At 42.3% G+C, this 24,779-nt stretch overlaps 1 protein-coding gene across 1 annotated transcript in view; it reads right to left on the reverse strand.

The window, feature by feature from the left end:
- The window catches only part of LRFN2 (leucine rich repeat and fibronectin type III domain containing 2), a 213,876-nt gene extending 189,827 nt beyond the window's left edge, over positions 1-24,049 (reverse strand). The window contains exon 1 of the mRNA XM_007071681.3: positions 23,340-24,049. The gene's annotated coding sequence lies outside the window, so the exon portion shown is untranslated. The remainder of the gene's footprint in view (positions 1-23,339) is intronic.
- Positions 24,050-24,779: the final 730 nt, after the last annotated feature.

Below are 24,779 nucleotides of genomic sequence, written 5' to 3' on the forward strand. Positions count from 1 at the left end.
GTCATCATGTTGTGTCATGACGTGGTACACCATGCAGCGTGCTGAACGATATTTGGGTTAAGATACAAGTGCCTTGAAACCAGTCCAGAAATGCTCATGGGTGTTAGCAAAGGGATAGCCGCTTTCTGAGTCTTCTGGTTTCAGAGCAGCAGCCATGTTAGTCTGTATCCACAAAAAGAAAAGGAGTACTTGTGGCACCTTAGAGACTAACAAATTTATTTGAGCATAAGCTTTCATGAGCTACAGCTCACTTCATCGGATGCATGCAGTAGAAAATACAGTGGGGAGATTTTATATACACAGAGAACATGAAACAAAGGGTGTTACCAAGACTTCTCCTGTTGCATCCCTGTAATGCCTCCTTTCTTTGGCAGGTGGCATAACGCAATAACTGGGATTTTCCAATTCCTAATATGGTATAAACATAGGAAGCCAGTGAACTGTTAATTAACAATGCTCCTGTTTCTACGCAAACATCTGTAGACACTAGATATAAAAAGAGAGCCCTATCAGGCCATCTATTCCATTTCCCCAGTCTCTACTAATGCAAGATTTTTTCCTGAGGTACATTTTCTAATGATTTTTACCAATCTGCTTTGAAAGTCCCAAGCAATGGGGTTTCCACCAGCTCCCTTGGCAGACTATTCCCCAGCCTAATAAATCTCAGTGAGAAAATCTTTCCTGATGTTCAGCCTAAAGCTTGTGGTTTTGTCCCCTGGACTGTTCAGGGGAAACAAAAGAAAACCATGCCAGGTGTCTCAGCACAATTGTCTCTAATTAGAACTCTGTCTCCATTTTTTCTGGGAGGCATCAACACTTCTTCAAATAGCCCTATTAATAAGAGAATTGACACAGGCTTCTCCAAGGGGGCAGCTTGGGGTTTTTGACACCTGATTACAAAGGAGTCTAAAACAAGCCCCTGAGCTTGCTTGGATACATCAAGAGTGTTAGAGGTGACATTCAGTACCCCAAGGAAAGAAAGGGCAGCAGAGCCGATCCTTCTAACATGCACATGCTCAAGGTCAAGATGTGATGGTTAACACCATGTGTCTAATAGCAGGCAGGCTCCCCTGTGTGCATGCTTCATTTATTTCAAAGACCTTCAAGTCATCCAGAAGACATTACAGAACACAAGCTAAGAAATTCCCTCTTGGACCCTAGGAGAGCACATAGCATGACCCAGTCTTTCCTTGGTTTTGTACAACAGATAAACAGCTGAAGGTAAAAAATCCATTACAATCTACATACCACACAGACTATGCTGAGAGCTTGTGCCACACACTCTCAAAGAAACTGTGGAACCACCTGATCAACATCCTCTACAGCAAACAGGGAAAGATTAAGACTGAGCTCTCAAAACTGGACGTTCTCATAAAAAACCAACCTTCCACACAAACTTCCTCGTGGCTGGACTTTACAAAAACTAGACAAGCCATTTACAACAGACACTTTGCTTCTCTACAAAAGAAAAAGGACACTAAACTATCTAAACTATTACATGCCACAAGGGGCCACAACAGTGGTTCCCTTAACCCACCCAGCAAGATTGTTAATCTATCCAACTATACTCTTAGCCTAGCAGAAGAATCTGTCCTATCTCGGGGCCTCTCCTTCTGCCCCTCCATCCCCCCGAACACGATACAGTTCTGTGGTGACCTAGAATCCTATTTTCGATGCCTCCGACTCAAGGAATATTTCCAGCACACCTCTGAACAACATACTAATCCACAGAGAGATTCCTACCAAGACTACAAAAAGAAGGATTCTGGGTGGACTCCTCCTGAAGGTTGAAACAACAGATTGGATTTCTACATAGAGTGCTTCCGCCAACGTGCACGGGCTGAAATTGTGGAAAAGCAGCATCACTTGCCCCATAACCTCAGCCGTGCAGAACACAATGCCATCCACAGCCTCAGAAACAACTCTGACATCATAATCAAAAAGGCTGACAAAGGAGGTGCTGTCATCATCATGAATAGGTCAGAATATGAATAAGAGGCTGCTAGACAGCTCTCCAACACCACTTTCTACAAGCCATTATCCTCTGATCCCACTGAGGGTTGCCAAAAGAAACTACAGCATTTGCTCAAGAAACTCCCTGAAAAAGCACAAGAACAAATCCGCACAGACACACCCCTGGAACTCCGACCTGGGGTATTCTATCTGCTACCCAAGATCCGTAAACCTGGAAATCCTGGACGCCCCATCATCTCAGGCATTGGCACCCTGACAGCAGGCTATGTAGACTCCCTCCTCAGGCCCTACGCTACCAGCACTCCCAGCTATCTTTGAGACACCACTGACTTCCTGAGGAAACTACAATCCATCGGTGCTCTTCCTGAAAACACCATCCTGGCCACCATGGATGTAGAAGCCCTCTACACCAACATTCCACACAAAGATGGACTACAAGCCATCAGGAACAGTATCCCCGATAAGGTCACGGCAAACCTGGTGGCTGAACTTTGTGACTTTGTCCTCACCCACAACTATTTCACATTTGGGGACAATGTATACCTTCAAGTCAGCGGCACTGCTATGGGTACCTGCATGGCCCCACAGTATGCCAACATTTTTATGGCTGACTTAGAACACCGCTTCCTCAGCTCTCGTCCCCTAATGCCCCTACTCTACTTGCGCTACATTGATGACATCTTCATCATCTGGACCCGTGGAAAAGAAGCCTTTGAGGAATTCCAGCAGGATTTCAACAATTTTCATCCCACCATCAACCTCAGCCTGGACCAGTCCACACAAGAGATCCACTTCCTGGACACTACAGTGCTAATAAGAGATGGTCACATAAACACCACCCTATACCGGAAACCTATTGATGGCTATTCCTACCTACATGCCTCCAGCCTTCATCCAGACCACACCACACGATCCATCGTCTACAGCCAAGCTCTACGATACAACCGCATTTGCTCCAACCCCTCAGACAGAGACAAACACCTACAAGATCTTTATCAAGCATTCTTACAACTACAATACCCACCTGCTGAAGTGAAGAAACCGATTGACAGAGCCAGAAGAATACCCAGAAGTCACCTACTACAGGACAGGCACAACAAAGAAAATAACAGAACTCCACTAGCCGTCACCTTCAGCCCCCAACTAAAACCTCTCCAACGCATCATCAAGGATCTACAACCTATCCTGAAGGACGACCCATCACTCTCACAGATCTTGGGAGACAGGCCAGTCCTTGCCTACAGACAGCCCCCCAACCTGAAGCAAATACTCACCGGCAACCACACATCACACAACAGAACCACTAACCCAGGAACCTATCCGTTGCCAACTGTGTCCACATATCTATTCAGGGGACACCATCATAGGGTCTAATCACATCAGTCACACCATCAGAGGCTTGTTTACCTGCACATCTACCAATGTGATATACACCATCATGTGCCAGCAGTGCCCCTCTGCCATGTACATTGGTCAAACTGGACAGTCTCTACGTAAAAGAATAAATGGACACAAATCAGATGTCAAGAATTATAACGTTCAAAAACCAGTTGGAGAACACTTCAATCTCTCTGGTCACTCGATTACAGACCTAAAAGTGGCAATACTTCAAAAACAGACTCCAACGAGAGACTGCTGAATTGGAATTAATTTGCAAACTGGATACAATTAACTTTGGCTTGAATAGAGACTGGGAGTGGATGGGTCATTACACAAAGTAAAACTATCTCCCCCCCTCCCGTTCCTCAGACGTTCTTATTAACTGCTGGAAATGGCCCACCTTGATTATCACTACAAAAGGTTTCCCCCCTCCCCCAGCTCTCCTTCTGGTAATAGCTCACCTTAAGTGATCACTCTGGTTACAGTATGTATGGTAACACCCATTGTTCCATGTTCTCTATGTATATAAATCTCCCCACTGTATTTTCCGCTGAATGCATCCGATGAAGTGAGCTGTAGCTCACGAAAGCTTATGTTCAAATAAATGTGTTAGTCTCTAAGGTGCCACAAGTACTCCTTTTCTTTTTGCAAATACAGACTAACACAGTTGCTATTCTGAAACAGCTGAAGAGTTATGAAAACCTAACAAGGGAAAGACTTATCCATGGAAGTACAGGGAAGAGAAGCAGTCTAATGAAACAGCATTTTCATATCTTAGTACATGAGAACCATTCTGGATCATGGGTAAATATATATATATATGTCTACTATTATTTTCACCTCTTATTTACATGTGAGTCTCCTAACAGGAAGGGGGAAGGAAGGAAGGTTATAGTTAAGGCACAAAGCTAGAGGTCAGGAAACCTGTTATCCATTCACAACTTTGCCAGATTTTCTGGTGACCTTGGGCAAGTCACTTTGCCACTCATCTTAATTAGTGGTACTGCCCCCTTCCCTGGAAGTTGAAAGGCTGAATTCATAAATGTTTGTAAAGTACTTTGAGGTCCTTGGATGGAAATTGCTAAAGAAACAAAGTACTTGGACCCAGATTTTTAAAGGTAATTTAGCTATTGCTGTGCTCAGTGTTGCAATGTGTAACCAATTTACAAGCCTAAGCCTCTTTGTCCAAAGGGATTTAGGTATCGTACTTAGAAGCAGGCCCAGGAGGGTAAGTAAAGTAGGAGTTTATAGAGAAACAGTAACTAACAGCAGGTACGGAGTACAACTTCCATCTAAAAAGGAGTGAAGCCACATAAGGGCTAATTATCCACTCCAGCCAGAGACCCCATTAATGCCAATAACCTCTCATGATCAATGATGCGGACAGATCTAGTCAAATTAGTACTGGTATTTCACCCTTATCCACTGCCAGGAGGTTATTGACCAGTGCCACTGAAAGTGATTTCTGCTTCATGCCCAGGACAAAAAGTAGTAACTACTGCTTCCCCAATGCAGCCCCGTTCTGAACACCAGATTCAGAATGTGTCCAGCTATGAGTGGAGCCAAAACCCACCTGGGGCAGTCCCAGGGTCACCATGATATTCTGAGGCAAACCAGAAGAGTCAGCATCAACATGGGCACGGAAGTCAAGCTTTTGCGCCTTCAGTGCCCAAATGGGCTGCCCTGGGCAAATTGGAAAAAGTACAGGACGTAAAGTCACCCAGTGCAAGTAGTCATTTTGCTGTCACTAGTTAACCATCTGCTCTGCCTGTATGGTATTACTTGCATATCGCAACTCAAAAGGTTGCACTTCGCAGACTAATGAAATATTCCTGCCCTAAAACATTTACAACCTAAAGTGCAGAACGCAGTAGGGGATGCCAACAAAGAAAGAAGATAGCAGCATGCACAGCTGTGTGTGTGTGTGTGTGTGACTGTTAAAGAGTTAAACAAACAATACTACCTTGCTCTTGTCAGTCAGTCAATCTCAAAGCACTTTCAAAGAACAACAGTATCCTTATCCTCATTCTGCACATAAGGAAACTGAGGCACAGGGAGAGGAAACAACTTGCTCGTGGTCAATGAGTAGGCCCGTGACAGAGCCGGGTGTCGTCTGAGTCCCAGTGCAGCGCTCTTTCCCCTAAAAGACACTGCCTAGATGTTGTAACTTTAAAAAAAAAAAGCTCCCCAAAAAAATCCTTGTTCGAAAGATTTTTAAAACTAGACTGGAAAGAAAACCAGAAAGCATGCTGCCAGTTTCACTCCTGTGTCGGCCCAAGGAGATAGACCGAACAACACAATGGGACTTTTCCCATCTCTAGTTTGAATGACTAATTATAAAATTAATGGTTACATTGTAAATTGCCAGTTACTCCCCAAAACTACTCCCTTCTACCAGTCTTGTTAAGCCACAGAGAAAACAAAATAAAGTCATGAATGAATGATGTAATAGACCCCAGGGATTCACAAATAGCTTGCTTTTATTGGTGGCATCAAGGATAAACCTTCTATATTTTGTGACCACTACTGTACTTGTTTCTCTTATGAACTGCATATACTAATCACAATGATTGCCTTAGAAGATTTATAGTTGCTTGTCATCTTTACTATAGTTATTAGCAGCCTTAAAAAAAATAATCAAGAAAACAAGTTAATGCAATTTTGTTGGCTGCGTGCAGAGTCCAGAAAATTCAGAGCAGAGGGGTCAGAAACAGGAATTTTTCCACGGGCTGCAACTTTGTTTACCTGAATGTCGGAGGGGGAAGGGGGGCACGACACTCAATATATTTGTGTAATTAAGGGAATCATCAATGCAACTAATAGATGGTAAGGGACAAGACACTGTTTTGGGTAACTGAGGCTGGAATGCACTCCACATCACTAGGGGTTGATTCTAATCCTCACAATTCAGAGGAGTGCCCGCAAATCTGAACTGGCCTCCGATGCGGAAATTTGATTGTGTTGCTGCTGCAGTTAAGGGAAGTTGTGCACTTGTATCAGATGGTGGAATTTAGCTCAGGGACTTAAACTTTTTTCCTTTGTATAGAAAGTGTACGTGAGAGCATGTATGTGGGAAAGAGATAAGCAACTAAACTGTAGCATGTAATTAGATGAATTTCACCTGTTTTCCTGATTGCAAGTTGTCCATAAAAATTTCCTGCTTTTCCTCAAATCAATTTAATGAACAATTTTGACAAATAATTTTTTGGCCTGGCTGCCCCCAGAATTGTGTCTCCTTCGACTTTCCAAATTGGTCATTGAGCTGGTCAGCCAAACAGGAGAATGTATGTTATCCCCCTGATAGAGGAGTGTAACACTGAACATTCTCCCCTGCATGCCTGGGGAATTCTGGGAGTATGCATTCCTCTCAATGGAGGCTGTGGTTAAAGGATAAAGTGTTTTTCCACCCAGTGGAAAAACTCTGTTTTACACACATACACACACACACACACACACACGATAGTTCTATTGAAATTTATAGCACATCTTCCTCATCTTTTCAAGATCTTCAGAGCAAGTGTTTTACTTCCTATCACAGAAGCTGGTTTCAATTCTAAAGTACCTGTTTAACAGCATAGCTTCTTTTTCAAATTGATCAGTTAATCATAGCGCTGGCCACCTTTTCCCATTTGAGGAAAGGTTTAAAGTGCAAATTTTCCTCCTTACTGCCAGTAAAATTTTTACTCTTCAGCAAAACTGGGTGAAATGTTTGGTCAAATAATAAATTCACCATAAAATGCAATTTCAGACTGAAGCTGTTTGTGAATTTGGGTTGAATTTCTCATCTGAATTTAAAAAATAAATAAATAAATGGAAAATCCAAATGGATTTGTTTCATCATTGAGATTATTTTTTTGTTTAAAAAAATAAACAAATCTAGCTAAATTTCTAAAAGGTAAAAAAACCCAAACATTCAGCCATAATGAAATGAAAATCAAAACACACACCCACACCCCCCTCCCCCTTTTGGGTTAGATAAAACATTTACTATAATTTCAAATCCCTTTTTAGGAGGGGGTTTTTTCCCTCCCCCCATTTTGGCAAAAACCCAAACTGACACTTTTTAAAAACGAAACTTCCCCCACCCCAGATTTCCATTTGGCCACCAAACTGAAAAATCAGTTAGTTATTGACTCAGCTCTACGAATGAGTCAATATGGCAAGAGATCTACTCAAATATTCTGGTCCCTCTATCTGCGCTGAATTCCCAGCATCTTACAAGCAATGCACAGACAACCTGCAAAGACTGAATGCAGCAACTGTAGCAGTCTCTTAAGCAAGAGGATCTAGGTAACAATCTAACCAAACTATGGCTTCAGACCGACATATATCACCTCTCTGCCAGTGCAAGAGGGCATCCTACAGTATGTTGTCAAGTACAATATCTAATGATCATTTAAAGTGACTCAGAAGATGGGGCTCCCACCGCTTTCCTTTAGGCTTCGATTTGGGAAGGGTTTTCTTCTGATTTTCAACTTAAAATTTATCTTGCTGCTTTTCACCAACTCCCCTCCCTCCTTAGAGACAAGGGAAGTTAGAGGGACTACTGGATGGCCAGACAGAGGTATAAGGTTGGGCTGGAAAGAATAAAATAGCAGCCCAAAACTCTGATATTCAGGTTTCGGAACAGTGTGGGATAGTGTTTTAACATACTAGTGTCCTTCCTGTCCAGCTTGCTTTGTTCACAGCCTGTTTCAAAAGATTACTTCACACAGGTAGTCTTTGAAAACTGATGCTTTCCCCCACATGATATTCCTAGTGTGACACTCTGTGTACTGAGACATAAAATGTCTGACCAATACTAACTACAATATTCCAAAAGCAAAGTATTGGCATAGTCAGAGATGTACTTCAAAAGGCACAAGGGAGGGGACAAGAAGAATAGGGAATTGCCTGCCCTTGGATGTCAGACAATCAAATATCATTCCATACTGAAGAAGAAAGGGGGGGGGGGGGAGAGAAAGAGAATAGCTAAAAAGCAACAGCTGCTCATAGACCTGAACAAGATCATTAGCGCTACAGTCACTTAACTTTCTTTGGCGCCTCAACACTCTGTCTCTCTTCACTTTATGCTTTTTTCACCCTTCACTCCCCTCGTCTACAGTGAGCCCACTTGCTGTCTTTAGAGTGAAGTTAAACAGCTGTGGCAAAATTAATTTAGGGAAAATGACACTCGAACCACCATATTCTACCTCTCTCTCGCTGTGCTTTTTTACCATGCTCATCACCTTAGCACCCCCTTGGCAAGCTGCACCGAATGATCTCTCCACTTCCCCGCCCGGGTTCATCCATGTGCTGTAACTCCTTGCTCACCGCAAACAATTTGATTTTCATCCAAACGCTGAAGGGAATCTGCAATCACGAGCCAAAGCACATCTCGCACTCTGGACCTTTGGGTCAGAGATGCACCCAAAAGTCTAGATGCATAATCAATGCTTATCTGAACGCTAAGCATCTCTTTGGCCAAATCCATTCTTGGTGTAACCCACTGATGTCAATGGCACTGCACCAGAAATGAATTTGACCCCGTTTTTTTTTTTTTTTTGTCTGCAATGCAGGCTAGAGAGGGTCTTGAAAAAACTGGGTTGGAATCTCTTTTGCAAGATTTCTGGTACCACTAGTTAGAAAAACAGCCTGGGAGTAGCCATTAGTGTACCGTTTGAGCATTTCCAGCTCTAATCTTGGCTGGATCCCACAAACAGCCACAAAAAAAAATTGATTAAAAAAACCCCCTAAATATTAACAAACACACAACGTGGTTTAATGGGTCTTATTTTATCTAAAACAGCTTGCTCATCACCATGTGTAATATTTTAAAAATCTGACTGCACTGAGAGGATCAGACTAAATAAAGCTATTTCACCCCCATTCTGCTGCATCACCTCATGAAATACTAATATACTGGCTTTGTTTGCCTCAGCAGTGAATGACATTGCCCCCCAGTGACTGGCTCAGAGAAACAAAGAAAGGATACTGTCGCTACTGATGGAACCCTGTGTCCTGGGAGTTGAGGGACAAGGGTTTTAGCTGTGGTTCCCCACAAATGTGTGCAATTTATAAAGCAATCATATTTGTGGGCTGTAACTCACGACTTTGCTGTGGTAAATCTCAGACATTTGCTCTAGAGCATAGTATTGTGGTACTAGCAAAGAGCCAAACTCTGCAAGTGCTTCACAAGTGGAGTTCCAGCTGACTTGAGTGTAACTTCCTAGATGATCTGGTGGTCCCTTCTGGCTGTAAAACTCCATGACTGTGCAGAGTGCTTAGAGTGTCAGGCCCAATGTGACTGAAATACAGCTCTTGGGGGTTAGAAATGGCAGGCACTGGGGGTCATTTCTAATTACCCAGTTTGGAAAAGTGTGTCCTGATCATCCAAATGTAACCCTTCTGCCAGGCCAAGTTGATAGCAGCAAGGGCCAGGTTCAGTACACAGGGGTTCCCTCTCATCAAAGCAAATGCAAAACTGGCTCGAGCCCCCACCCAGTGACCTGGGAAAATCTTACACACCCCCTGGGCGCCTCAAAGAGGCAATACTTCCCCTCTCGCAAGCACAGAGTCTCGGTGTAGCAGAGAATCTTTACTAACATGAGGTAAACGACATCAGCATTAAATTGGGGAAACACCACAACTAGTGTTCATTAACCAAACCATGAGCAAAGACCCACCCCAGCAAATTGGGCCACATCCTTTCCCTCGGGTTCTTGAGTCCCAGAATCCAAACGTCTCTTGAGTCCAGCAATCCACAAATCACCCAAAGTCCCAAAAGTCCAGCCCCAGAGTTCAAAAGTTCATCGGCAGAGTGTTACTCCCCAGTCTAGCTAAAAACGTGCCTGTGTGGGGGGGAAAGAAGTAAGGGGCACCTTATGTGACCTGAAGCTGACTGCCCCACAGGACTCCGCTCCGCTGTCTCATGAATGGCTCCACTCCGCCATCTCACCAACAGCTCCGCTCTGCACAGCTCGCCTCGCCATCTCACGAACACTCCGCCAGCCTATCCACGAACAGCACCACTGCACTCTAGATCTTTCGGCTCCCCACTACTTGACACAGTGCTCAGTGATTTCAGCTCATAGTAGGGGGAACCTTAGTGCTGGTGCACCATAAGGCCAAAATGAATTCAGCACAGTAGCTGTAACAAGACTCTTAATAGACCCAAAATTAGCTCTGACATTCCACAGTGGAGAGAGACAGAGGTGCAATTGGTGTTTCAGGCCCTCACAAAGGAGCCCACACCACCAGGTACTAATCCCTGTCTCAAGCCTCTTTCAACTCACAGAGTTTTGGAACCCATGTCCCTTGCCTAGCGACTGCTATTTAGTTGATGGTGAGTCCCTCCATCATAACAAAAGGACAAGTACAGTTCCAAGCACAGTTCCCATAATCAGGGTAATAACAATTTATTCTTCCTACCCCAATAACAGAGACACTGGGGATCCCACAACAGCCAAAGTGACCATTTGGGCAGTTATGGCCTCATTCTAGGCGGGGTGGGTGTGCCTATGCAAATGAGATCGGCCCCTGAAGTTCTTTTCCACAACTTGCCACACCTCACCACCAGATGTCAGGGTGGAGCTCATCCTGACTCTGCTTACACAAACAAGCCCCAGGTTTGCCAGGCTGAAACCAAACAGCATGTTAAGGTTCAGCAGTGTGAAGGAAGCATGACTGAACACAAAATTCTGTCAGGTAACCTGATTACCAGCTCCACCATACATGTGGTATGTGACCTTGGCAAGTTACTTAAACTTCTGGGCCTCCACTTCCCTACCCCCTAAAATGGAAATAGTGATACTGACCCACCCTTCCCCCCGAAAAAAGGGATTTAGTGAGGATTAATTCACTAATATTTGCTAAGCACTTTGAGAGCCTTGAATAGCAGATGAATAGCCTTGAATAGGAGCGTGAAGCGTTATTACTATAATATGGTACTGGTGTCATGTCGCAACACTAGTCCAGAAAAACCCTGCATGCTATGACGATTTTGGCTTGGGCAGTATAGTTTACAGCAGCTGGAGAAGCCATTGTTCTCCTTTTCCTTGGCTGAGAGGAATGAAATCACCTGTTTTGGATGATAAAAATGGTTGCTAGCACATTTAAAATGGGATAGCTTTGGGATTTATATTCCTTTTTCAAGTGCACAATAATGCACACCATGCACCAGGCAACCTTTTTAATAATAGAGGCTGCTGAACTGCCATATGCAGTTCTTCCTGCACCTCAAGAATTTTCTCCAGCTGTCATCCCTTGTGTTTGCTTTCTGTATGTATCCACTCACACAGCGGCACCAACTGTTAAGCCTCGAGACTGCTCTTTGAAGTTCCTTGTTGATCATTCCCTCCACCTCAGTACTGCTAGATTTCAAAAGGCAGCACTCTACAGGGGTTAGGAATGACCATCACCAGCCTCACTTACTTTGACAGATGGGACCCAAACTCACAGCAAGGGTATAAAGCATTCATTACCGTTTCTCCTCATACCAGCAGCCCTGTGAGCCATAAAGCAACCTCAACAATATTTTTACAACTCTGAGAACTGGTTAAACTTCATATCCCCTCTGTGCATAACCATCCACAGGGAACAGACTCACTAGGGCAAGATGAACAACAGAGAGAATAAAACACAAATTCAACAAAGAAAGAGGAATCTCTTTGTATGACTACGATACACCCCAAACCAGCGTGGAGACTGTTCAGATCAGGGTTGAATTTCACCAAGAGTTCGGGGAAGAGTTTTGGCTATGTTCGATTATTAACAGAGCTGGTCCAAAACAGAATTTCAATCCTTTGGGATATTCCAGTATTTCAACATTTGTTCCAAAACAGGACCATTGAAATAGTGAAAATCATCACAGAACACAAGTTCAAAAACATTTAAATTTGGAAACATTTTTCAGTCAAAACAAAAACATTTTTTCAAACTTTTCCAATAAAAAAAAAGTTAGGTGAAATTGGTGAAATCCAATTACTGTCAATTTTTATTTATTTATTTATTTTTAAAGAAACACACAGCCACCCTACTTCATCAGGAAAATTATTTGGTTGAAAAAAATGTTTTACCAGCTCTATTTATTAGGTAGTTATGTCCATCCTACTGCCAGCACACAATAGTTCCTTATAGTACATTCTATTTATTTCTATACACCTCTTCATTAATATCCAAGCACCTTGCAGACATTGATGTATTAATTCTTTACCTCACTGGAGTGTTGTGAGAATTATTATCCCCAGTTACAGATGGGAAACCTGGACACACAGCAAGTAAGCAACTTGCCCAAAGCTACACAGGAAGCATTTTGCAACACCAGAACATGAACCCAGGTGTGGTGTTTCAGGAGTCCCAGACAAATGCCTTATACACAAAGCCATCCTTCTCTCTCTCTCGTTTTGTCCACCTGAAAATATCCCACAAGATATCATTGCCAGCTCTTCCCTTCAGAGATATTCCACAGTCTAACAGATCTCACTGTTAAGATACGTTGCCTGATGTATAGCCTTTTGCTTTATGTTTAATACTAGTCAAAGTCATTGATTTCAATCAATATTCATTATTAATTTAGCCTTTATTGTATCTGTATAGCAAATGATTTGTGATTCTATTCTGATTCAGAGTAACAGCCGTGTTAGTCTGTATTCGCAAAAAGAAAAGGAGGACTTGTGGCACCTTAGAGACTAACCAATTTATTTGAGCATGAGCTTTCGTGAGCTACAGCTCACTTCATCGGATGCATGCTGTGGAAATCGCCTTTCATGCAGTTGATAGATTTCCACTCCATACGGCTAAATGCAGTGCCTTGCATAATGACAGGTTTCAGAGTAACAGCCGTGTTAGTCTGTATTCGCAAAAAGAAAAGGAGGACTTGTGGCACCTTAGAGACTAACCAATTTATTTGAGCATGAGCTTTCGTGAGCTACAGCTCACTTCATCGGATGCATCCGATGAAGTGAGCTGTAGCTCACGAAAGCTCATGCTCAAATAAATTGGTTAGTCTCTAAGGTGCCACAAGTCCTCCTTTTCTTTATTCTGATTCAGTCATACATATCAACTGGTCATAATTATTTGTCAAATAGAAGTTAGAGAGAATTTTCAGCATGATTCAAACGTGGGGGTAATGGTATAGACAACCTTTGTCAAGTGCTTTGAGAGCTACTAATGGAAAGTGTTATACAAGAGCTGGGTATTAATATTACTAGTCATGATTTGCTTTTCATTGTATGGAGTGGTTGGTCAACTAAATCACAAGGTATATTGTTTCTGCTTCCTGACTGGATGGCTAATGCCTCTGAAGAGGGGAAAATAAACTACAAAATAAGGAAGTGATCGGTTCTGGAACAAATTTTCAGGCCAATAATCACTGGGCAAGAGAGTTCTCGAAGCTTTTAAGTTGCACAAATATTTTTGCAAATGGAGTTCAGTCATCTGGATGAAAAAATAAGATAAGGCTATGAATCACAGGGAACCAAACATGCTGCTTTTATTCACAAAATTACTCATGAGTTTTTTTGTTGTTTTTGTTTATTTGTAGGGCTGTTGATTAATCGCAGTTAACTCATGCAATTAACTTTAAAAAATTCATCACGATTAAAAAATGAATCACGATTAATCGCAGTTTTAGTCGTACTGTTAAACAATCCCAATTGAAATGTATTAAATGTTTTGGGATATTTTTCTACATTTTCAAATATAATTATTTCAATTACAACACAGAATATAAAGTGAGCACTGTACAATTCGTATTATTTTTATTACAAATATTTGCACTGTAAAATGATAAAAGTAGTTTTCAATTCACCTCACACCAATACTGTAGTGCAATCTCTACTGTGAAAGTGCAATTTTCAAATGTTGATTTTTTTGTGTGTGTTACATAACTGCACTCAAAAACAAAACAGTGCAACTCTTTAGAGCCTACAAGTCCACTCAGTCCTACTTCTTGTTCAGCCAATTGCTAAGACAAACAAGTTTATCTCATGTAAATGTAAACAATGCTGCCCACTTCTTATTTACAATGTCACCTAAAAGCAAGGTACTTACGTGCCAGATATGCTAAACATTCGTATGCCCCTTGGTGCTTTGGCCACCATTCCAGAGGACATGCTTCCATGCTGATGACACTCGTTAAAAAAAATGCATTAAACAAACTTGTGACTGAACTCCTTGAGGGAGAATTTTATGTCTTCTGCTCTGTTTTACCAGCATTTTGCCATATATTTCATGTTATAGCAGTCTTGGATAATGACCCATCATATGTTGTTCATTTTAAGAACACTTTTACACTGCACATTTGACAAAATACAAAGGTACCCTGTGAAGAAAAGGTGAATAATTCTCTCTCGCTCCAACTGAGAATATAGCAACACTCAGACACCAGAGGTGTACCCCTAGAATATTGACATAGGTGCTGGAACTGCCGCACCCCCTGGTTTGAAGTGGTTTCCATTATATACAGAGTTTACAGTTTGGTTTAAGGGCTCTCAGTACCCCTACTATAAAAATTGTTCCATCGCCCCCTGCATATTGATATATTATTAGAATATAGTTAAGGAATGTTAAACGTATTTCATTTAAAAAATGAAAGTGCGTGATTACAGTCGGAGGAGTGATTCTGAAGAGGACGTTGTGTGATGCTCTTCCAGAGCAACATTTTTTTTTTCTTGGCTTGACCAGATTGCATACACCAAATAAATAATAGCAACACTCAATTTAAGAGTCAAAAGCTAATTTTCCAAACTGCCAGCTCTGCAAACTCAGAATCTAGAAGAAAAAACCCATCACACTGTATTCTCTTCTTCTCTATCACCACAACCTGTAATCAAGATTCTGCAAACAAAACAGTGCAACTTTGGACTTCCACACTGCGGAGTCCCTTCTGGAAACAATGTAACTCAGGAAAGAGACTTCTGGAGATGAATCTAAGTTTCCAGGACTCTAATTTTGCTGCAGAAACATGGCAATCGAATAGCTTTTTAAGTTGACTGTTCCCTAAGCAGGCAATGCAAGTCATGTTTGGGAAGAACAGCTTGGCAGAAGAGTTCACTGGTTTTTAATATTACAGGTCAATAAAAGCAGACAGACAGACCTTCTACACATACTAAAGTTGATTTTTTAAAACAGCCTCATTATTTATATAACAAGGACTTTTATGAAATAATTTCAATTTTAGACCAGCAACAAGCCCATTGCAGTCCTATGCTAATGCAGCATGTGGTATTAAGAAAGCAGTGAAAATATTTTCCCCAAACAAAGTTATTTTAATTGATGCTTTTAATCTCTCAGTCCATAAGGGCAAGAGAAACAGTGGGGTCTAGAGACTAGTGGACTGGAACTCAGGAGATCTGAGTGAATTCTGTTCTCAGCTCTGCCACCAAGCTAAGGCCCAATCTCTAGTTGTGTTTGTACAGTGCCGAGCACAATTGCTACCCCCTCCTCCCCAGTATCAGGTAGATCACTAAGGTGCAAACTGCAATACAAAAAATCATATTACACTACCAAAATGTGTCGTGTGATAGGATCTGACCAGTGAGCACCACTGGGATGAATGCAGCAGCCATTTTGACTGGAGTGATAATGGTTTGGGGTTTATTTATTTAAGTCTTCGAATTGAGCTAGTAATTGTTACCTTAGCGGTTTCATTTTGCAGTAGGGAACTGAGGGAGGGTGAAATTGACCATTGTGTGGAAAGCCACCATAAGGCCTCATGCACCACTTTAGCTCTGTTTTGAGGGCACAGGACAGGTAGAACTCATGCTGGCCCTCTGCATTGTTGTGAATTTCATTTTTCGAGATCCTGTGGTATTAGCGGAAGGGCATCCTCTGGCAGTTTCCACGGTCAGACTCCTGGGACCTTGTTATGCCATTTGCAGAATTAGGCAAGAGAAGGATTATCTGTATATATTTTTAAAAGTGCAGCGTGCACATATTCAAGGAATTTGATTGCTAGCACTTATAAGCCTATCAACGCCACTCTGTAGGAAAAGTATAGACACAAGATACTGTATATAGATGGGCCTGTCATGTTTTAAAGGACCTGTCTCATGTTAACCTGGCAACAGGGTTCCAGGTTTTACAGGGATTGAAGTCTCTTTTTATTATTATTATTATTGTTATTGTTATTAACTGGTGACTCATCTGAGTCCTGATGATAAAAAAACCCTTTATATTCGGAGAAGGGAAATGAAATGAATGGGCTTATTTATTTATTTACTGATTCAGAAAGGTGAAGGAAAGATGGAAAGGCTGGAAATAAAGGGGAACACACAAAATATATGACATATATTTGTCATATTCGTATACAAACTTAAACAGAAGCAACAAATAAAACAACCCACAACGGCTCAGGCGGGGATGAGCTACACACACAAGAGTACAACTGAAAAAAAAAGAAAAGAAAAGAAAAGAAAAAGTGAGGTCCTAGGCCATTCTTTATTTTAGCCAGGTGCTCAGACTATAGAGATAAGGGCCATATAACTAACTTTCTTCCCCCATCCTATCAAATTTCCTTCTTGGTCCCTCCCCCAATCCCTGTCACATCTCTAACCTGTGCTTGATCCTCCTGCTTTTCTGACCGGCTACCAGTCTGGCCTTCTCTTCGCCAGAGCATTCATGTCACCACAGCTCCACTGTGATTACTGACACATGCCTGGCTCATTACAAAGGCCCTGGCCCTGCAAGGAGCCATATATCTCCTGAGACATCCTAGCAGCACCTTCAACTCCTACTGACTTGAAGGCAACCAGCACCTTGTAGGATGGGATCCAAGAGAGACTACAGAGCACCAGATTACACTTGTCTTGGTGGTGGTGGGGAGGGGGGAAAATCACCTCTCGGAGAGAGCCGTGGCCACGTTCTGCAGCAGCTGAAGCTTCCGAGTGGTCATCAGGCTCATCCTGAAGATGGCCACACTGGAGTAATCTAACCTACAGGCAAGGAACAGAAGATCTGTCTGCTGTGGCCAGGCCCCTCACATCCAAAACGAAAGGTTGCCTTGTGCCTGACAAGTGTAGCTGAACACAAGTGCTCATGGTTCCTGCTGCTACTTGGGCACGTGAGATTATAAAATACCTACCTACACCACAGTGGCTTTTCCTCGAGCACTGAGATTTTGGAGCAATAAGTGCAGGATATTTGGGTCAGAGGGAGCCTGCAAAACCCAACTATCCTAAGGAGGATTTCACTTCCTCAAGAAATGCTGGACCCTTTTTTTCTTTCCTTTTCTTTTTTTAAACTGAACACTTCTAGCACAGATAAATCACCTGACCTGACTGGTGGGAGAAAGTGCAGGCCGAACTTTCAGAGCAAGGAATCAGTGTTGTACTGTAATTTAAAAACCAATATACAGTAAATATCAGGCAGCAGCAATGTTCACTTATATCTGAGATAACTCTCACAAAATGCCAGCCAACAGTCAGTTTAGGAGATCTATCAAATCATCTCCACCCAAGTAACTTATGCTCTGTCAATATGGTTTTTTTCTGTGTGTCTTTTTGATACATGTGTTTGAAGTATAGAATGTGCAGAACTGTCTGATCATCAGGCATAGAAACCTACTCCCAGTAATATGCATGGAGGGAATGGGATCAAATGTTTATTAAAATGACTGGGAAGGTTTTGTTTTTATCTCTGAGGAGGCAGATGTTTGTTATGGGTTGTTTTCAAACCAGATAGAGCACATTGAAAGAACCATGACGCAGGATTTCTCAGTTTCTCCCTTTGCCACTTAATTGCTCCTTGTTTTCATTCAGCACCAGAAGGACTTTTACTGGATCCCTTATTAAATCTACATGTTGACAGCTAAAATCACTTACGGTGCAAAGAGTATCTCCTCCCCAACACACACAGATGCCATCCACCCACTAATACCAGAGTCCACCTCTTCCTTGGCCACAGATGTCTATGTTTGAAGTTATCACCCTATTTCCCTTTCCTCATTCCCATCATCAGGCAGCCACAAAGGGAGGATTGTTATTTCTGGTTGGTATGTTGTTTACTTAACCTCATCTGACAAGCATGGCTAGAGAACAGCTAAGGAATCTGCATATCTGATGCTATTTTGGACTCTCTCCTATCAGAGGAGATGAATGCAAGTTATGATAGAAAGAGTATGATAGAACTATAGTTCGGCCATTTCTCAGATGGCCACTTCTCCAATACCTCTCACACCAATCCACATGGTGTGTGATCTTATTGCTGCTTTTAGAAATTTATCCTTTACCTAACAGTGTGAAAATCAAAGGGCTCAGACAAGTTCTTTAGAATCATCCAAATGAAGCATTGCAAGATCTCGCCACAGCTTTGTACATAAAGAGACCATATTCATCTCTATATAACTCCAGTGGCTTCAAGGGAAAGATTTGGCCCAATATTATCCTGCAATGAGCTTTCACATACTTTTTTAAAGTGGCTTTTCAGCACAACAAAAAACAACTGAAATGCAGGAGAAGCTATAAGCCATCATTTACTTTCTACTCACCTCATCCTTAATCCTGCTTTTCCGTCTTGTTAGACACTATACTGACATGGACTGGAATGCACCAGTCCAGCCTCTTATGTTGTAACCAACCAGAATCCAAGCCTCTGGATTGGACTGCTATTCCAGGGTCTCTCTCATTATCTTACCCCTGCCCATCACAGCTACTATGACAGCACAACACCTGCTGGTAGGATTAGAGGCCTGCTCAGAGGAGTCATGACCAGAGGCTTTTTAAACACCATATTATAGACCTTATTGTACCCATAGTTACCACATCCAGAATCCCAGCATCCATACCAGCCGCCCCTTTTAGCAGACCTATTGGCACTTAGCAGGCACATCCAATTATGGCATTAGCTTTTGTGAGCTGAAGCAAGAATTCTGAAGGAAGACTTCCAGAGCCACTGACACCTCACAGAAAACTTTGGCAAGACAATTCTGCTCTAAATGCCTGATCCTGTGAAGTGCCAAGCATCCTCACTCACTTTCTAAAGTCAATGGCAGCAGACTGAGCATTGTATCGGACTTTTCTGTATGTCTCTTCTCTTCTGTTTTTAACAGATATTTTGTATGGGGAGATGCTGTTTGCTTGGCACAGGTTCATTTGTTGCGTCTACTACTCACTTCCCGACCTGAAGACAAAACCCTCTGTTTCTGACAGTTTGTTGCAGTGGAGATGAGGGTGTTGTCATAAACATTCAGGTGGGAAATAAGGTAGCAGGAAGAGATTGGATTCTGAAGTAGTGTTTTTAAAATCCCATTTCCATGCAGACGGGGGAGGGAAAGATGCTCCTGAAGAAATAAAGATGTCTCTAAAGGACATATTTTTCAGTTTTCTGTGCAGCCTCATTGTGGGCCTTTTAATGACATGTTTACATCTGCTAGTTTCACACAGGGCTCTGGCAACCTTCCAGACAGAAGGTAATTTGGGTTATTAGAATCAGAAGAACCTACTACAATCCCCCTCCACGCAATGTGGAGGCGGAGTATATGGGAAAGTGACAGCTGGTGCAAGAATAAGTATTTTGTCACACTGAGGTTGACTTGATTTTTTTATTTATTATTATTACAGGGCCTTGTGCTGCTAGCCCACCCTGTTTTCGAGAAAGCTAGCATTGTACGGATCAGCACCTTGCCATTATTGATATATCTGGGCCATGCAGATATAAATTCAGACAATTTAGTGGGAACCTTGGTCATGATAATCACAGAATCATAGGACTGGAAGGGACCTCAAGAGGTCATCTAGTCCAGTCCCCTGCACTCAGGGCAGGACTAAGTATTATCTAGACCATCCCTGACAGATGTTTGTCTAACCTGCTCTTGAAAACCTCCAATGATGGAGATTCCACAAGCTCCCCAGGCAATTTATTCTAGTGCTTAACCACCCTGACAATTAGGAATTTTTTCCTAATGTCCAACCTAAACCGCCCTTGACACAATTTAAGCCCATTGCTTCTTGTCCTATCCACCAAGATTAAGGAGAACAATTTTCTCCCTCCTTCTAACAAACTTCTATGTACTTGAAAACTGTTATGTCCCCTCTCAGTCTTCTCTTCTCCAGACTAAACGTCCCCATTTTTAAAATCTTCCCTCATAGGTCACATTTTCTAGACCTTTAATCATTTTTGTTGCTCTTCTCTGGACTTTTTCCAATTTGCCCACATCTTTCCTGAAAGGTGGTGCCCAGAACTGAACACAATACTCCAGCTGAGTTTAAAAGATAAATCAAACCTCAGAGGGCTCAGGGAAGAGGTAATGAGATACAGTAATTGGCCTGTTGGTTTTAGGTCACTGGTTCAAGCTGATAGGCATGGTTAGAAGTTGCTACTGTCTGAGGGTTTCTTGGTAGCCTTTGTGAGATGTGTTGCTGCTTCTCAGTTTAGCTCCTAGTGAACAGGTGTCCACAACACACACACACACACACACACACACACACACACACACACACACACACACACACAAAAAGTCACCCTACTGAAACAAATGTAAGTGAGTGACATCCTTGGAGTCTCAGCAGAGATCCCAAAATGTGGACTGAATAAGGAATGAATCATCTTTCTAACCCTATATGTGATCTTTGTAGGTCAGGTCTGACCCAGTAAGGGAGGAGATTGCACTGCCACATTGTACCTTTTGGGTGGATAAATGGCAGAATTTAGTCTCCAGGGCTGTCGATCTGGTACTTTTCTCAACATTAATTCACTTTAAAGATATATTAAAAAAAAAATCCCCACCTATGCCTCCTAAAACTTGATTATTTGAGTCAGCTTCTCAGGGCAGCTTCTCCACACATGGAGGCATATGGTCTTTGTATAAATACAAAATTCATTGTGAAGCACATCTTTCTTTTTGTCACACTCCCCAAAAGGGACCTCCCCCTGCAGCATTTCAAACTTCAGTCAACAAACAGACAGCGCTTTGCAAAAGGACAGAGTGACATGACTTGTAAGATATTGTCAAAGAGCTGTCAGCTCTGATCCCATCTCCGAAGAGCAGGGAAAACGGATGCTGCTGCAGCAATGCTAAATGCGCTGTTTATATTTCCCATACGGGGGAAACTAAATGATTAGACTCCATATTTGAATTTGGACAAGAATCACAAATGCTCTGAACAGTGGGAAAGGGTGAGGGCAAAAGCAACAAATAGAGGCTTGGAGGGTTGACTCTATTGCTCTCTGCACTGGATACACTGGCATACTAAGCAGCACCTAGCTAGACTGTACAGCATTAAGATGCAACAGAAAATAGTTGTACTACAGAGGAGAGAATAACATAGGGTACATGAATTATATTTCATACAGACGATGCAGATTCTTGCTCATCTGAAGCTTTCTATATTAATCCAGTTTACAGAGAGTCTCCTCCTCCACCCCCCCCCCCTCCACCCCCAAGCTCCATCCCCATTGCAATACTTCTCTTCCCAAAAACTGCTGGCTAATTTGGATGAGGTTTGGAGCCTCCTTTGCTTTACACAATTGTGATGAAGCTGGCTAAAAACAGAGAGTGTGCAAATGGCACAGACCACCTACGCGGCAGTTTGTAAACACTGCAAACTAATCACCCAAACAGTGAGAACAGTGAAACTGTAACAAGCCCAAGACACAATGAGAGTAAGAGTAATTACCAGCCTCTCCCTCCTTCTCCGTCCCCTCAAGTCTTCATTATAGTGTTCTCTGCATATAATGGTCTCCACTGGAAAGTCAACACCTACTGCACAGAGGTATTTGAGATGGCATGGTTTCCCCCTAGGGATAGGAAATAACTGTGGTAATTGTGTGGTACCTGCTGGCAAGTGTTGACTTTGCAGTGGTGACTAGTCTACAAAGAATTAACTTTATAATACAGTAATCAATGCATTTGTTTGGAACTGCACCAAATCTTAAGCTACTAATATTATGTCTTCCAGAGCTTGTCTCCTCTTTGAGTATAGTGCAAAGTTACCTTCTCTATTAATATCCACAATAAAGTATGGAAAATAACTCCACCAGTCCTGGTGCCTCCTTGGCACCTCCCTGGAAAAGAGGGGAGATGAGTCCCTGCCCCAAAGTGATTCTTACTGCAAAACCAATGTTCTTTGTTTGTTTTGGGTGTGGAGTAGTTGGGATTGTCACGGAGTTCCAGAATTCTACAGTACACTAGCTTTCCAGTTCTCATTAAAAAAAAATATATGTATTTCAGTGTGTCCAGTCTTTCTGTTTGAACTTGCTGGCTACATGGCTGATCTCCACTTTTTGTTTTTAAATTCTAGCATGACAGTTAGTTGTATTACGTATGTGTGTGTTTGATATTACTCCACCGTATCACTTACATGCCCCCCCCAAATGCCCAGCTTGTCAGATATTTGACTTCCTGCAAGAACTGGCAACATCAGACTGACATGACAAGGCATATACCTGCCAAAGTACCCATCCCCCACCTGTCCACCTTGCCAGTCTTGGATGCCCGGCAACAACAGCCTCACCCTTACCACCAACCTTTGTGAGACAAGACACTGAACCTGGTTCCAGCTTCCCTCCTCCACCCCTCCTCTTCTCCCCCATCTGTTCCTTTACCTTCCATTTCTTCCTACAACATCTGCCAAGGTCCCTGTTCTTGTACTCTAGGTTTTTATACACAGAGTTGATCTGTCCAGCAAAGTTCTTCCTTAGCTTTACAGGATATTATTATTCCTCCGGGAAGTGTAAGTGAGTCACATCTTACTCTATTTTTCAGTTTTGCCTCTAATCCAAACCAAATTATTCTTCTTCCCTCCAAACCTCTTTCAATCTGATCACGTCAGAGATTTTTTTAAAAAAAATACCAACAACACTAAAAAAAATTCCTTTGAACTCTTTTCATACCAAGAGGGAAGCAGAAACCAAACTAAGGTTCATTTTGCTACAGAAATGTTATCTACACTAATAATAAAGTTATATATTTATCTAATGCCTTTAAAAATCCATCACAGAAGGGTTCCCTAACATCAAAGAGATATGAATGTGTATCTATATAGCTGTATAAACAACCTAGCACTTACCTTTGAGAAGTAACATTTATCCCTGGTTCGGTACAATAATTTCAGACAGGCACTTAGACCGTCTTTCTATGCCACGCATCCTTTTTCAAAAGGAGATAATATCAGACAAAATCCTAGGTTGATCTCCAGCTTCCCAAATCGCAGACTAGCATTGCTGGCAGATGGAACCTGATTCAGTGAAGTCCAAGTGAGTGAATCCGTGAGACTCCTATTCAGTAAAATCCAAAGCGCGCGTGCACACACACACACACACACACACACACACACACACACACAGAAGTGAATAACTTGCTCTTTTTCTTGCTTGATTTAAAAACCCCAGTCTTGGACGGCTAAGCAGCCTGCAGGCTTTTCAAGGATTTTGATCCCAGTGCATCCAGAAGAACCACATGCATTTTGGCATTGCAAGTCTTCACGTTCATATTAGCAAGCTCATCTTGTATGTGTGTGTGTGTGTGGGGGGGGGGCAGGCACGGACGGGGTGAGCGAGAGGGATACACACACGCACACACACGCAGAGCTGGAAAAAGGAAAAACAGCAAACTGGAGTGATCTCACAAAGTGCTCTAGATGGCAGAGCCTGCAAAGCTTGTAAAACAAGCAGTGGGGAAAAAAAAATCCACACACACCACCCCCCTAGCAAGCAGCTTCAGGAATTCTTCTTACCTCTTCTGCAGATGTAACATACAGCAAGTGCTTTATGCTGCATAGGAACCCTGGCAGACACAAGTCAATATGCTCTCACTACTTCTGAAATAACAAAACGTCCAAAGGGAAAAATAGATGCTAAAAATAAGCTACTCAAAAATAAAAGTGTATTGGATGGGGGAGGGGGGTTGAATACTTGGTGCCAAAGGAGCGCTGCAAACCCCTGCTCCTAATACAGATTGGCTCTGTAATTATGTGGCAAAGCACTGCCTTCCTAAGCCATTGCATAATAATAGAATCCTAAGCTGGGTAGACACCGCCTGACATGCTAAATCCTCAGAAGCAACATTCAACATTTGTTGGCAGAAAGCATGTCAGTTCTCTGGTGGGGGGCAGTTGGGGAAAGAGGTGAAATTTTAGAGGGAAACACCCAGGCTGCAAAGGGCTGTTGAATGGCAACTGTGCCAAAAATGTTACTACCGAGGTAGTTATAAAACAATCTAATAGCACTGTCAGTTCCATTCATATTGTTTAATACTAGAGGAAGAATCTTTCCTTGATATATTTGAGTAGCTTCGGTGCCAACAAAAGGAGAGTGCAAAGGGATTATTTTATTTTATTTTGCATGCTGCTGGCCGCAAGTAGAACTTCCTTTGTACTGAATGGCATAGGAATGTTTAATCATCATCATGAGCCAGGGGCTTGATAGCCCTTTCAGCTAACTGACTGGTTTCCCCCCCAAACCTCAACCATGTATGATCTTTCTTCTGCTTCCACCACCTGGTGAAGTCT

The sequence above is a fragment of the Chelonia mydas genome, chromosome 3 (genome assembly GCF_015237465.2).
Source record: "Chelonia mydas isolate rCheMyd1 chromosome 3, rCheMyd1.pri.v2, whole genome shotgun sequence".
NCBI classification, from domain to species: Eukaryota; Metazoa; Chordata; order Testudines; family Cheloniidae; genus Chelonia; species Chelonia mydas.